Below are 12,832 nucleotides of genomic sequence, written 5' to 3' on the forward strand. Positions count from 1 at the left end.
TCACATCTCTAGGTATGTGAGAGGGACCCTGAGTTTGCGGCCTCAAGTGGAATGGACACCGCGATGCTCTGACTCGAAATAAGGCCGGATATCCCTGCAGTGACTTGAATGCAGGCTCGCCTTGCATCTCCCAAGATGAAAGGATGTCTGAATCCCCTGTGGAGACCACAGAGAAAGACCTAGTTCCCCACCTCATCGCGACCGGAGGCCTCACATCCTTTGAAAACTCCAGAGGTACGCGGAGATCAGTGCCGCCAAAGGAGACGATGCCTGACTCCTCGTGAAACTTGATAGGAGTCCCAGGATTCCTGTGGCACGTGGAAAGGGACCCTTGGTCTCCCGCCTCAGCGGGAGAGGCGTCCCAATTGCCCTGCCAAGCCTCGAGGAGAATCCCGAGTTGTCCCTCACAACTAGGCAGGAGTCCTGCCGTCGCTCAACAAACACGTGTGTGGAAGGGCCATCCCCGTCGTAACTCGAGAATATACCCCAGGTTCCCGCCGCAACTCGAGAAAAACCATGAGACTTCCCCCTCGCCGCGAGATGAGGCCCGATTCCCCAGCACTGCGTGCAGAGCAATTCCGTGTTGCACATCACACATGAAAAGAGCCTTGATTTCCTTGATGGCACTCCAAAGAAACCCAAGAACACTGTTTCAAGGCTAGAGGGATCCTGAGGTCACTGTAGCCAAACGAAAGAACTCCGTGGACCAAGAATCAACTCGAGATGAGAGGTTAGTCCCTGTCTTCGACTCCAGAGGACTACCACCTTACCACAAGCACCTCAAGAGGAGGCTTCTCTCAGCTCTAGGTATGTGAGTGGGACCCTGAGTTTGCGGCCTCAAGTGGAATGGACACCGCGATGCCCTGACTAGAAATAAGGCCGCATATCCCTGCAGTGACTTGAATGCAGGCTCGTCTTGCATCTCCCAAGACAAAAGGATGTCTGAATCCTCTGTGGAGACAACAGAGAAAGACTTAGTTCCCCACCTCATCGCGGCCGGAGGCCTCACATCCTTTGAAAACTCCAGAGGTACGCGGAGATCAGTGCCTCCAAAGGAGACGATGCCTGACTCCTCGTGAAACTTGATACGAGTCCCTGGATTCCTCTGGCACGTGGAAAGGGACCCTTGGTCTACCGCCTCAGATGGAGAGGCGTCCCTATTGCCCTGCCAAGCCTCGAGGAGAATCCCGAGTTGTCCCTTGCAACTAGGCAGGAGTCCTGACGTCGCTGAACAAACACGTGGGTGCAAGGGCCATCCCCGTCGTAACTCGAGAATATACCCCAGGTTCCCGCCGCAACTCGAGAAAAACCATGAGACTTCCCCCTCGCCGCGATATGAGGCCCGATTCCCCTGCACTGCTTGCAGAGCAATTCCGTGTTGCACATCACACATGAAATTAGCCTTGATTTCCTTGGTGGCACTCCAGAGAAACCCCAAGTACCCTATTTCAAGGCTAGAGGGATCCTGAGGTCACTGTAGCAACACGAAAGAGCTCCGTGGACCAAAAATCAACTCGAGATGAGAGGTTAGTCCCTGGCTTCGACTTCAGAGGAATACCACCTCACCACAAGCACCTCAAGAGGAGGCTTCTCTCAGCTCTAGGTATGTGAGAGGGACCCTGATTTTGCGGCCTCAGGTGGAATGGACACCGCGATTCCCTGACTCGAAATAAGGCCGGATATCCCTGCAGTGACTTGAATGCAGGCTCGTCTTGCATCTCCCAAGACGAAAGGATGTCTGAATCCCCTGTGGAGACCACAGAGAAAGACCTACTTCCCCACTTCATCGCGACCGGAGGCCTCACATCCTTTGAAAACTTCAGAGGTACGCGGAGATCAGTGCCTCCAAAGGAGATGATGCCTGACTCCTCGTGAAACTTGATAGGAGTCCCAGAATTCCTGCGCACGTGGAAAGGGACCCTTAGTCTCCCGCCTCAGCTGGAGAGGCGTCCCAATTGCCCTGCCAAGCCTCGAGGAGAATCCCGAGTTGTCCCTCGCAACTAGGCAGGAGTCCTGACGTCGCTGAACAAACACGTGGGTGGAAGGGCCATCCCCGTCGTAACTCGAGAATATACCCCAGGTTCCCGCCGCAACTCGAGAAAAACCATGAGACTTCCCCCTCGCCGCGATATGAGGCCCGATTCCCCTGCACTGCGTGCAGAGCAATTCCGTGTTGCACATCACACATGAAAGGAGCCTTTATTTCCTTAGGGCACTCCAGAGAAACCACAAGAACACTGGTTCAAGGCTAGAGGGAACCTGAGGTCACTGTAGCAACACGAAAGAGCTCCGTGGACCAAAAATCAACTCGAGATGAGAGGTTAGTCCCTGGCTTCCACTCCAGAGGAGTACCACCTCACCACAAGCACCTCAAGACGAGGCTTCTCTCAGCTCTAGCTATGTGAGAGGGACCCTGAGTTCGCGGCCTCAAGTGGAATGGACACCGCGATGCCCTGACTCGAAATAAGGCCGATATCCCTGCAGTGACTTGAATGCAGGCTCGTCTTGCATCTCCCAAGACGAAAGTATGTCTGAATCCCCTGTGTAGACCACAGAAAAAGAACTAGTTCCCCACCTCATCGCGACCGGAGGCCTCACATCCTGTGATAACTCCAGAGGTACACAGAGATCCGTGCCTCCAAAGGAGACGATGCCTGACTCCTCGTGAAACTTGAAAGGAGTCCCAGGATTCCTGTGGCACGTGGAAAGGGACACTTGGTCTCCCGCCTCAGCTGGAGAGGCATCCCTATTGCCCTGCCAAGCCTTGAGGAGAATCTCAAGTTGTCCCTCGCAACTAGGCAGGAGTCCTGACGTCGCTGAACAAACACGTGGCTGGAAGGTCCATCCCCGTCATTACCTCAAAATATACCCCAAGTTCCCACCGCAACACGAGAAAATCCATGAGACTTCCCCGTCGCCGCAAAATGAGGCCTGATATCCTGCACTGCGTGCAGTGCAATTCCGTGTTGCACATCACACATGAAAGGAGCCTTGATTTCCTTGATGGCACTCCAGAGAAACCCCAAGAACACTGTTTCAAGGCTAGAGGGATCCTGACGTCACTGTAGCAACACGAAAGAGCTCCGTGGACCAAAAATCAACTCGAGATTAGAGGTTTGTCCCTGGCTTCGACTCCAGAGGAATACCAAATTACCACAAGCACCTCAAGGGGAGGCTTCTCTCAGCTCTAGGTATGTGAGAGGGACCCTGAGTTTGCGGCCTCAAGTGGAATGGACACCGCGATGCCCTGACTCGAAATAAGGCCGGATATCCCTGCAGTGACTTGAATGCAGGCTCGTCTTGCATCTCCCAAAACGACAGAATGTCTGAATCCCCTGTGGAAACCACAGAGAAAGACCTAGTTCCCCATCTCATCGCGACCGGAGTCCTCACATCCTTTGAAAACCCCAGAGGAACGCGGAGATCAGTGCCTCCAAAGGAAACGATGCCTGACTCCTCATGAAACTTGATAGGAGTCCCAGGATTACTGTGGCACGTGGAAAGGGACCCTTGGTCTCCCGCCTCAGCTGGACAGGCGTCCCAATTGCCCTGCCAAGCCTCGAGGAGACCCCCGAGTTGTCCCTCGCAACTAGGCAGGAGTCCTGACGTCGCTGAACAAACACGTGTGTGGAAGGGCCATCCCCGTCGTAACTCGAGAATATACCCCAGGTTGCCGCCGCAACTCGAGAAAAACCATGAGACTTCCCCCTCGCCGCGAGATGAGGCCCGATTCCCCTGCACTGCGTTCAGAGCAATTCCGTGTTGCCCATCACACATGAAAGGAGCCTTGATTTCCTTGATGGCACTCCAGAGAAACCCCAAGAACACTGTTTCAAGGCTAGAGGGATCCTGAGGTCACTGTAGCAACACGAAAGAGCTCCGTGGACCACAAATCAACTCGAGATGAGAGGTTAGTCCCTGGCTTCGACTCCAGAGGAATACCACCTTACCACAAGCACCTCAAGAGGAGGCTTCTCTCAGCTCTAGGTATGTGAGAGGGACCCTGAGTTTGCGGCCTCAAGTGGAATGGACACCGCGATGCCCTGACTCGAAATAAGGCCGGATATCCCTGCAGTGACTTGAATGCAGGCTCGTCTTGCATCTCCGAAGACGAAACGATATCTGAATCCCCTGTGGAGACCACAGAAAAAGACCTAGTTCCCCACCTCATGGCGACCGGAGGCCTCACATTCTTTGAAAACTCCAGAGGTACGGGGAGATCAGTTCCTCCAAAGGAGACGATGCCTGACTCCTCGTGAAATTTGATAGGAGTCCGAGGATTCCTGTGGCACGTGGAAAGGGACCCTTGGTCTCCCGCCTCAGCTGGAGAAGCGTCCCAATTGCCCTGCCAAGCCTCGAGGAGAATCCCGAGTTGTCCCTCGCAACTAGGCAGGAGTCCTGACGTCGCGGAACAAACACGTGGGTGGAAGGGCCATCGCCGTCGTAACTCGAGAATATACACCAGGTTCCCGCCGCAACTCGAGAAAAACCATGAGACTTCCACCTCGCCGCGAGATGAGGACTGATTCCCCTGCACTGCGTGCAGAGCAATTCAGTGTTGCACATCACACATGAAAGGAGAATTGATTTCATTGATGGCACTCCAAAGAAACCCCAAGAACACTGTTTCCAGGCTAGAGGGATCCTGAGGTCACTGTAACCACACGAAAGAGCTCCGTGGACCAGAAATTAACTTGAGATGAGAGGTTAGTCCCTGGCTTCGACTCCAGAGGAATACCACCTTACCACAAGCACCTCAAGAGGAGGCTTCTCTCAGCTCTAGGTATGTGAGAGGGACCCTGAGTTTGCGGCCTCAAGTGGAATGGACACTGCGATGCCCTGAGTCGAAATAATGCCGGATATTCCTGCAGTGACTTGAATGCAGGCTCGTCTTGCATCTCCCAAGATGAAAGGATGTCTGAATCCCCTGTGGAGACCACAGAGAAAACCTAGTTCCCCACCTCATCGCAACCAGAGGCTTCACATCCATTGAAAACTCCAGAGGTACGCGGAGATCAGTGCCTCCAAATCAGACGATGCCTGACTCCTCGTGAAACTTGATAGGAGTCCCAGGATTCCTGTGGCACGTGGAAAGGGACCCTTGGTCTCCCGCCTCAGCTGGAGAGGCGTCCCAATTTCCCTGCCAAGCCTCAAGGAGAATCCCGAGTTGTCCCTCGCAACTAGGCAGGAGTCCTGACGTCGCTGAACAAACACGTGAGAGGAAAGGCCATCCACGTGGTAACTCGAGAATATACCCCAGGTTCCCGCCGCAACTCGAGAAAAACCATGAGACTTCCCCCTCGCCGCGAGATGAGGCCCGATTCCCCTGCACTGCATGCAGAGCAATACCGTATTGCACTTCACACATGAAAGGAGCCTTGATTTCCTTGATGGCACTCCAGAGAAACCCCAAGAACACTGTTTCAAGGCTAGAGGGATCCTGAGGTCACTGTAGCAACACAAAAGAGCTCCGTCGACCAAGAATTAACTCGAGATGAGAGTTTAGTCCCTGGCTTCGACTCCAGAGGAATACCACCTTATCACAAGCACCTCAAGAGGAGGCTTCTCTCAGCTCTAGGTATGTGAGAGGGACCCTGAGTTTATGGCCTCAAGTGGAATGGACACCGCGATGCCCTGACTCAAAATAAGGCCGGATATCCCTGCAGTGACTTGAATGCAGGCCCGTCTTGCACCTCCCAAGACGAAAGGATGTCTGAATCCCCTGTGGAGACCACAGAGAAAGACCTAGTTCCCCATCTCATCGTGACCGGAGGCCTCACATCCTTTGAAAACTCCAGAGGTACGCGGAGATCAGTGCCTCCAAAGGAGACGATGCCTGACTTCTCGTGAAACTTGATAGGAATCCCAGGATTCCTGTGGCACGTGGAAAGGGACCCTTGGTCTACCGCCTCAGATGGAGAGGCGTCCCTATTGCCCTGCCAAGCCTCGAGGAGAATCCCGAGTTGCCCCTCGCAACTAGGTAGGAGTCCTGACATCGCTGAACAAACACGTGGCTGGAAGGGCCATCCCCGTCATTACCTCAGAATATACCCCAAGTTCCCACCGCAACTCGAGAAAATCCATGAGACTTCCCCGTCGCCGCAAAATGAGGCCTGATATCCTGCACTGCGTGCAGAGCAATTCGTGTTGCACATCACACATGAAAGGAGCCTTGATTTCCTTGATGGCACTCCAGAGAAACACCAAGAACACTGTTTCAAGGCTAAAGGGAACCTGAGGTCACTGTAGCAACACGAAAGAGCTCCGTGAACCAATAATCAACTCGAGATGAGAGGTTAGTCCCTGGCTTCGACTCCAGAGGAATACCACCTTACCACAAGCACCTCAAGAGGAGGCTTCTCTCAGCTCTAGGTATGTGAGAGGGACCCTGAGTTTGCGGCCTTAAGTGGAATGGACACCGCGATGCCCTGACTCAAAATAAGGCCGGATATCCCTGCAGTGACTTGAATGCAGGCTCGTCTTGCATCTCCCAAGATGAAAGGATGTCTGAATCCCCTGTGGAGACCACAGAGAAAGACCTAGTTCCCCACCTCATCGCGAACGGAGGCCTCACATCCTTTGAAAATTCCAGAGGTACGCGGAGATCAGTGCCTCCAAAAGGAACGATGCCTGACTCCTCGTGAAACTTGATAGGAGTCCCAGGATTCCTGTGGAATGTGGAAAGGGATCCTTGGACTCCCGCCTCAGCTGCAGAGGCGTCCCAATTGCCCTGCCAAGCCTCGAGGAGAATCCCGAGGTGTCCCTCGCAACTAGGCAGGAGTCCTGACGTCGGTGAACAAACACATGTTTGGAAGGGCCATCCCCGTGGTAACTCGAGAATATACCCCACGTTCCCGCCGCAACTCGAGAAAAACCATGAGACTTCCCCCTCGCCGCGAGATGAGGCCCGATTTCCCTGCACTGCGTGCAGAGCAATTCCGTCTTGCACATCACACATGAAAGGAGCCTTGATTTCCTTGATGGCACTCTAGAGAAACCCCAAGAACACTGCTTCAAGGCTAGAAGAATCCTGAGGTCACTGTAATAACACGAAAGAACTCCGTGGACCAAAAATCAACTCGAGATGAGAGGTTAGTCCCTGGCTTCGACTCCAGAAGAATACCACCTTACCACAAGCACCTCAAGAGGAGGCTTCTCTTAGCTCTAGCTATGTGCTGAGTTTGCGGCCTCAAGTGGAATGGACACCGCGATGCCCTGACTCGAAATAAGGCCGGATATCCCTGCAGTGACGTGAATGCAGGCTCGTCTTTCATCTCCCAAGACGAAACGATATCTGAATCCCCTGTGGAGACCACAGAAAAAGACCTAGTTCCCCACCTCATGGCGACCGGAGGCCTCACATTCTTTGAAAACTCCAGAGGTACGGGGAGATCAGTTCCTCCAAAGGAGACGATGCCTGACTCCTCGTGAAATTTGATAGGAGTCCGAGGATTCCTGTGGCATGTGGAAAGGGACCCTTGGTCTCCCGCCTCAGCTGGAGAAGCGTCCCAATTGCCCTGCCAAGCCTCGAGGAGAATCCCGAGTTGTCCCTCGCAACTAGGCCGGAGTCCTGACGTCGCTGAACAAACACGTGGGTGGAAGGGCCATCGCCGTCGTAACTCGAGAATATACACCAGGTTCCCGCCGCAACTCGAGAAAAACCATGAGACTTCCCCCTCGCCGCGAGATGAGGCCTGATTCCCCTGCACTGCATGCAGAGAAATTCAGTGTTGCACATCACACATGAAAGGAGAATTGATTTCATTGATGGCACTCCAAAGAAACCCCAAGAACACTGTTTCCAGGCTAGAGGGATCCTGAGGTCATTGTAACCACACGAAAGAGTTCCGTGGCCCAAAAATCAACTCGAGATGAGAGGATAGTCCCTGGCTTCGACTCCAGAGGAATACCACCTTACCACAAGCACCTCAAGAGGAGGCTTCTCTCAGCTCTAGGTATGTGAGAGGGACCCTGAGTTTGCGGCCTCAAGTGGAATGGACACTGCGATGCCCTGACGCGAAATAAGGCCGGATATCCCTGCAGTGACTTGAATGCAGGCTCGTCTTTCATCTCCCAAGACGAAAGGATGTCTGAATCCCCTGTGGAGACCTCAGAGAAAGATCTATTTCCCCACCTCATCGCGACCGGAGGCCTCACATCCATTGAAAACTCCAGAGGTACGCGGAGATCAGTGCCTCCAAAGGAGATGATGCCTGACTCCTCGTGAAACTTGATAGGAGTCCTAGGATTCCTGTGGCACGTGGAAAGGGACACTTGGTCTCCCGCCTCAGCTGGAGAGGCGTCCCAATGGCCCTGCCAAGCCTCGAGGAGAATCCCGAGTTGTCCCTCGCAACTAGGCAAGAGTCCTGACGTCGCTGAACAAACTCGTACCTGAAAGGGCCATCCCCATCGTAACTTGAGAATATACCCCAGGTTCCCGCCGCAACTCGAGAAAAACCATGAGACTGCCCCCTCGCCGCGAGATGAGGCCTGATTCCCCTGCACTGCGTGCAGAGCAATTCCTTGTTGCACATCACACATGAAAGGAGCCTTGATTTCCTTGATGGCACTCCAGAGAAATCCCAAGAACACTGTTTCAAGGCTAGAGGGATCCTGAGGGCACTGTAGCATCAAGAAAGAGCTCCGTGGACCAAAAATCAACTCGAGATGAGAGGTTAGTCCCTGGCTTCGACTCCAGAGGAATACCACCTTACCACAAGCACCTCAAGAGGAGGCTTCTCTCAGCTCTAGGTATGTGAGAGGGACCCTGAGTTTGCGGCCTCAAGTGGAATGGACACTGCGATGCCCTGACTCGAAATAAAGCCGGATATCCCTGCAGTGACTTTAATGCATGCTCGTCTTGCATCTCCCAAGACGAAAGGATGTCTGAATCCCCTGTGGAGACCACAGAGAAAGACCTAGTTCCCCAGCTCATCGCGACCGGAGGCCTCACATCCTTTGAAAACTGCAGAGGTATGCGGAGATCAGTGCCTACAAAGGAGACGATGCCTGACTCCTCGTGAAACTTGATAGGAGTCCCAGGATTCCTGTGGCACATGGAAATGGACCCTTGGTCTCCCGCCTCAGCTGGAGAGGCGTCCCAATTGCCCTGCCAAGCCTCGAGGAGAATCCCGAGTTGTCCGTCGCAACTAGGCAGGAGTCCTGACGTCGCTGAACAAACACGTGTGTGGAAGGGCCATCCCCGTCGTAACTCGAGAATATACCCCAGGTTCCCGCCGCAACTCGAGAAAAACCATGAGACTTCCCCCTCGCCGCGATATGAGGCCCGATTCCCCTGCACTGCGTGCAGAGCAATTCCGTGTTGCCCATCACACATGAAAGGAGCCTTGATTTCCTTGATGGCACTCCAGAGAAACCCCAAGAACACTGTTTCAAGGCTAGCGGGATCCTGAGGTCACTGTAGCAACACGAAAGAGCTCTGTGGACCAACAATCAATTCGAGATGAGAGGTTAGTCCCTGGCTTCGACTCCAGAGGAATACCACCTTACCACAAGCACCTCAAGAGGAGGCTTCTCTCAGCTCTAGCTATGTGCTGAGTTTCCGGCCTCAAGTGGAATGGACACCGCGATGCCCTGACTCGAAATAAGGCCGGATATCCCTGCAGTGACTAGAATGCAGGCTTGTCTTGCATCTCCCAAGACGAAAGCATGTCTGAATCCCCTGTGGAGACCACAGAGAAAGACCTAGTTCCCCACCTCATCACGACCGGAGGCCTCACATCCTTTGAAAATTCCAGAGGTATGCGGAGATCAGTGCCTCCAAAGGAGACGATGCCTGACTCCTCGTGAAACTTGATAGGAGTCTCAGGATTCCTGTGCACGTGGAAAGGGACCCTTGGTCTCCCGCCTCAGCTGGAGAGGCGTCCCAATTGCCCTGCCAAGCCTCGAGAAGGATCCCGAGTTGTCCCTCGCAACTAGGCATGAGTCCTGACGTCGCTGAACAAACACGTGGGTGGAAGGGCCATCCCCGTCGTAACTCGAGAATATACCCCAGGTTCCCGCCGCAACTCGAGAAAAACCATGAGACTTCCCCCTCGCCGCGAGATGAGGCCCGAATCCCCTGCACTGCGTGCAGAGCAATTCCGTGTTGCACATCACACATGAAAGGAGCCTTGATTTCCTTGATGGCACTCCAGAGAAACCCCAAGAACACTGTTTCAAGGATAGAGGGATCCTGAGGTCACTGTAGCAACACAAAAGAGCTCTGTGGACCAAAAATCAACTCGAGATGAGAGGTTAGTCCCTGGCTTCGACTCCAGAGGAATACCACCTTACCACAAGCACCTCAAGAGGAGGCTTCTCTCAGCTCTAGGTATGGAGAGGGACCCTGAGTTTGCGGCCTCAAGTGGAATGAACACCGCGATGCCCTGACTCGAAATAAGGCCGGATATCCCTGAAGTGACTTGAATGCAGGCTCGTCTTGCATCTCCCAAGACAAAAGGATGTCTGAATCCCCTGTGGAGACCACAGAGAAAGACCTAGTTCCCCACCTCATCGCGAACGGAGGCCTCACATCCTTTGAAAACTCCAGAGGTACGCGGAGATCAGTGCCTCCAAAGGAGACGATGCCTGACTCCTCGTGATACTTGATAGGAGTCCCAGGATTCCTGTGGCACGTGGAAAGGGACCCTTGGTCTCCCGCCTCAGCTGGAGAGGCGTCCCAATTGCCCTGCCAAGCCTCGAGAAGAATCCCGAGTTGTCCCTCGCAACTAGCCAGGAGTCCTGACGTTGCTGAAAAAACACGTGGGTGGAAGGGCCATCCCCGTCGTAACTCGAGAATATACCCCAGGTTCCCGCCGCAACTCGAGAAAAACCATCAGACTTCCCCCTCGCCATGAGATGAGGACCGATTCCCCTGCACTGCATGCAGAGCAATTTCGTGTTGCACATCACACATGAAAGGAGCCTTGATTTCCTTGATGGCACTCCAGAGAAACCCCAAGAACACTGTTTCAAGGCTAGAGGGATCCTGAGGTCACTGTAGCAACAAGAAAGAGCTCCGTGGACCAAAAATCAACTCGAGATGAGAGGTTAGTCCCTGGCTTCGACTCCAGAGGAATATCACCTTACCACAAGCACCTCAAGGGGAGGCTTCTCTCAGCTCTAGGTATGTGAGAGGGACCCAGAATTTGCGGCCTCAAGTGGAATGGACACTGCGATGCCCTGACGCGAAATAAGGCCGGATATCCCTGCAGTGACTTGAATGCAGGTTCGTCTTCCATCTCCCAGGACGAAAGGATGTCTGAATCCCCTGTGGAGACCACAGAGATAAACCTAGTTCCCCACTTCATCGCGACCGGAGGCCTCACATCCTTTGAAAACTCCAGAAGTACGCGGAGATCAGTGCCTCCAAAGGAGACGATGTCTGACTCCTCAGAAACTTGATTGAAATCCCAGGATTCCTGTGGCACGTGGAAAGGGACCCTTGGTCTCCCGCCTCAGCTGGAGAGGCGTCCCAATGGCCCTGCCAAGCCTCGAGGAGAATCCCGAGTTGTCCCTCGCAACTAGGCAGGAGTCCTGACGTCGCTGAACAAACACGTGGGTGGAAGGGCCATCGCCGTCGTAACTCGAGAATATACACCAGGTTCCCGCCGCAACTCGAGAAAAACCATGAGACTTCCCCCTCGCCGCGAGATGAGGCCTGATTCCCCTGCACTGCATGCAGAGAAATTCCGTGTTGCACATCACACATGAAAGGAGAATTGATTTCATTGATGGCACTCCAAAGAAACCCCAAGAACACTGTTTCCAGGCTAGAGGGATCCTGAGGTCACTGTAACCACACGAAAGAGCTCCGTGGCCCAAAAATCAACTCGAGATGAGAGGATAGTCCCTGGCTTCGACTCCAGAGGAATACCACCTTACCACAAGCACCTCAAGAGGAGGCTTCTCTCAGCTCTAGGTATGTGAGAGGGACCCTGAGTTTGCGGCCTCAAGTGGAATGGACACCGCGATGCCCTGACTCGAAATAAAGCCGGATATCCCTGCAGTGACTTGAATGCATGCTCGTCTTGCATCTCCCAAGACGAAAGGATGTCTGAATCCCCTGTGGAGACCACAGAGAAAGACCTAGTTCCCCACCTCATCGCGACCGGAGGCCTCACATCCTTTGAAAACTCCAGAGGTACGCGGAGATCAGTGCCTCCAAAGGAGACGATGCCTGACTCCTCGTGAAACTTGATAGGAGTCCAAGCAGTCCTGTGCACGTGGAAAGGGACCCTTGGTCTCCCGCCTCAGCTGGACAGGCGTCCCAATTGCCCTGCCAAGCCTCGAGGAGAATTCCGAGTTGTCCCTCGCAACTAGGCAGGAGTCCTGACGTCGCTGAACAAACACGTGTGTGGAAGGGCCATCCCCGTCGTAACTCGAGAATATACCCCAGGTTCCCGCCGCAACTCGAGAAAAACCATGAGACTTCCCCCTCGCCGCGATATGAGGCCCGATTCCCCTGCACTGCGTTCAGAGCAATTCCGTGTTGCCCATCACACATGAAAGGAGCCTTGATTTCCTTGATGGCACTCCAGAGAAACCCCAAGAACACTGTTTCAAGACTAGCGGGATCCTGAGGTCAGTGTAGCAACACGAAAGAGCTCCGTGGACCAAAAATCAACTCGCGATGAGAGGTGAGTCCCTGGCTTCGACTCCAGAGGAATACCACCTAACCACAAGCACCTCAAGAGGAGGCTTCTCGCAGCTTTAGGTATGTGAGAGGGACCCTGAGTTTGCAGCCTCATGTGGAATGGACATGCAATGCCCTGACTCGAAATAAGGCCGGATATCCCTGCATTGACATAAATGCAGGCTCGTCTTGCAT

Source organism: Cervus elaphus, chromosome 16 (genome assembly GCF_910594005.1).
Source record: "Cervus elaphus chromosome 16, mCerEla1.1, whole genome shotgun sequence".
Lineage (NCBI taxonomy): Eukaryota > Metazoa > Chordata > Mammalia > Artiodactyla > Cervidae > Cervus > Cervus elaphus.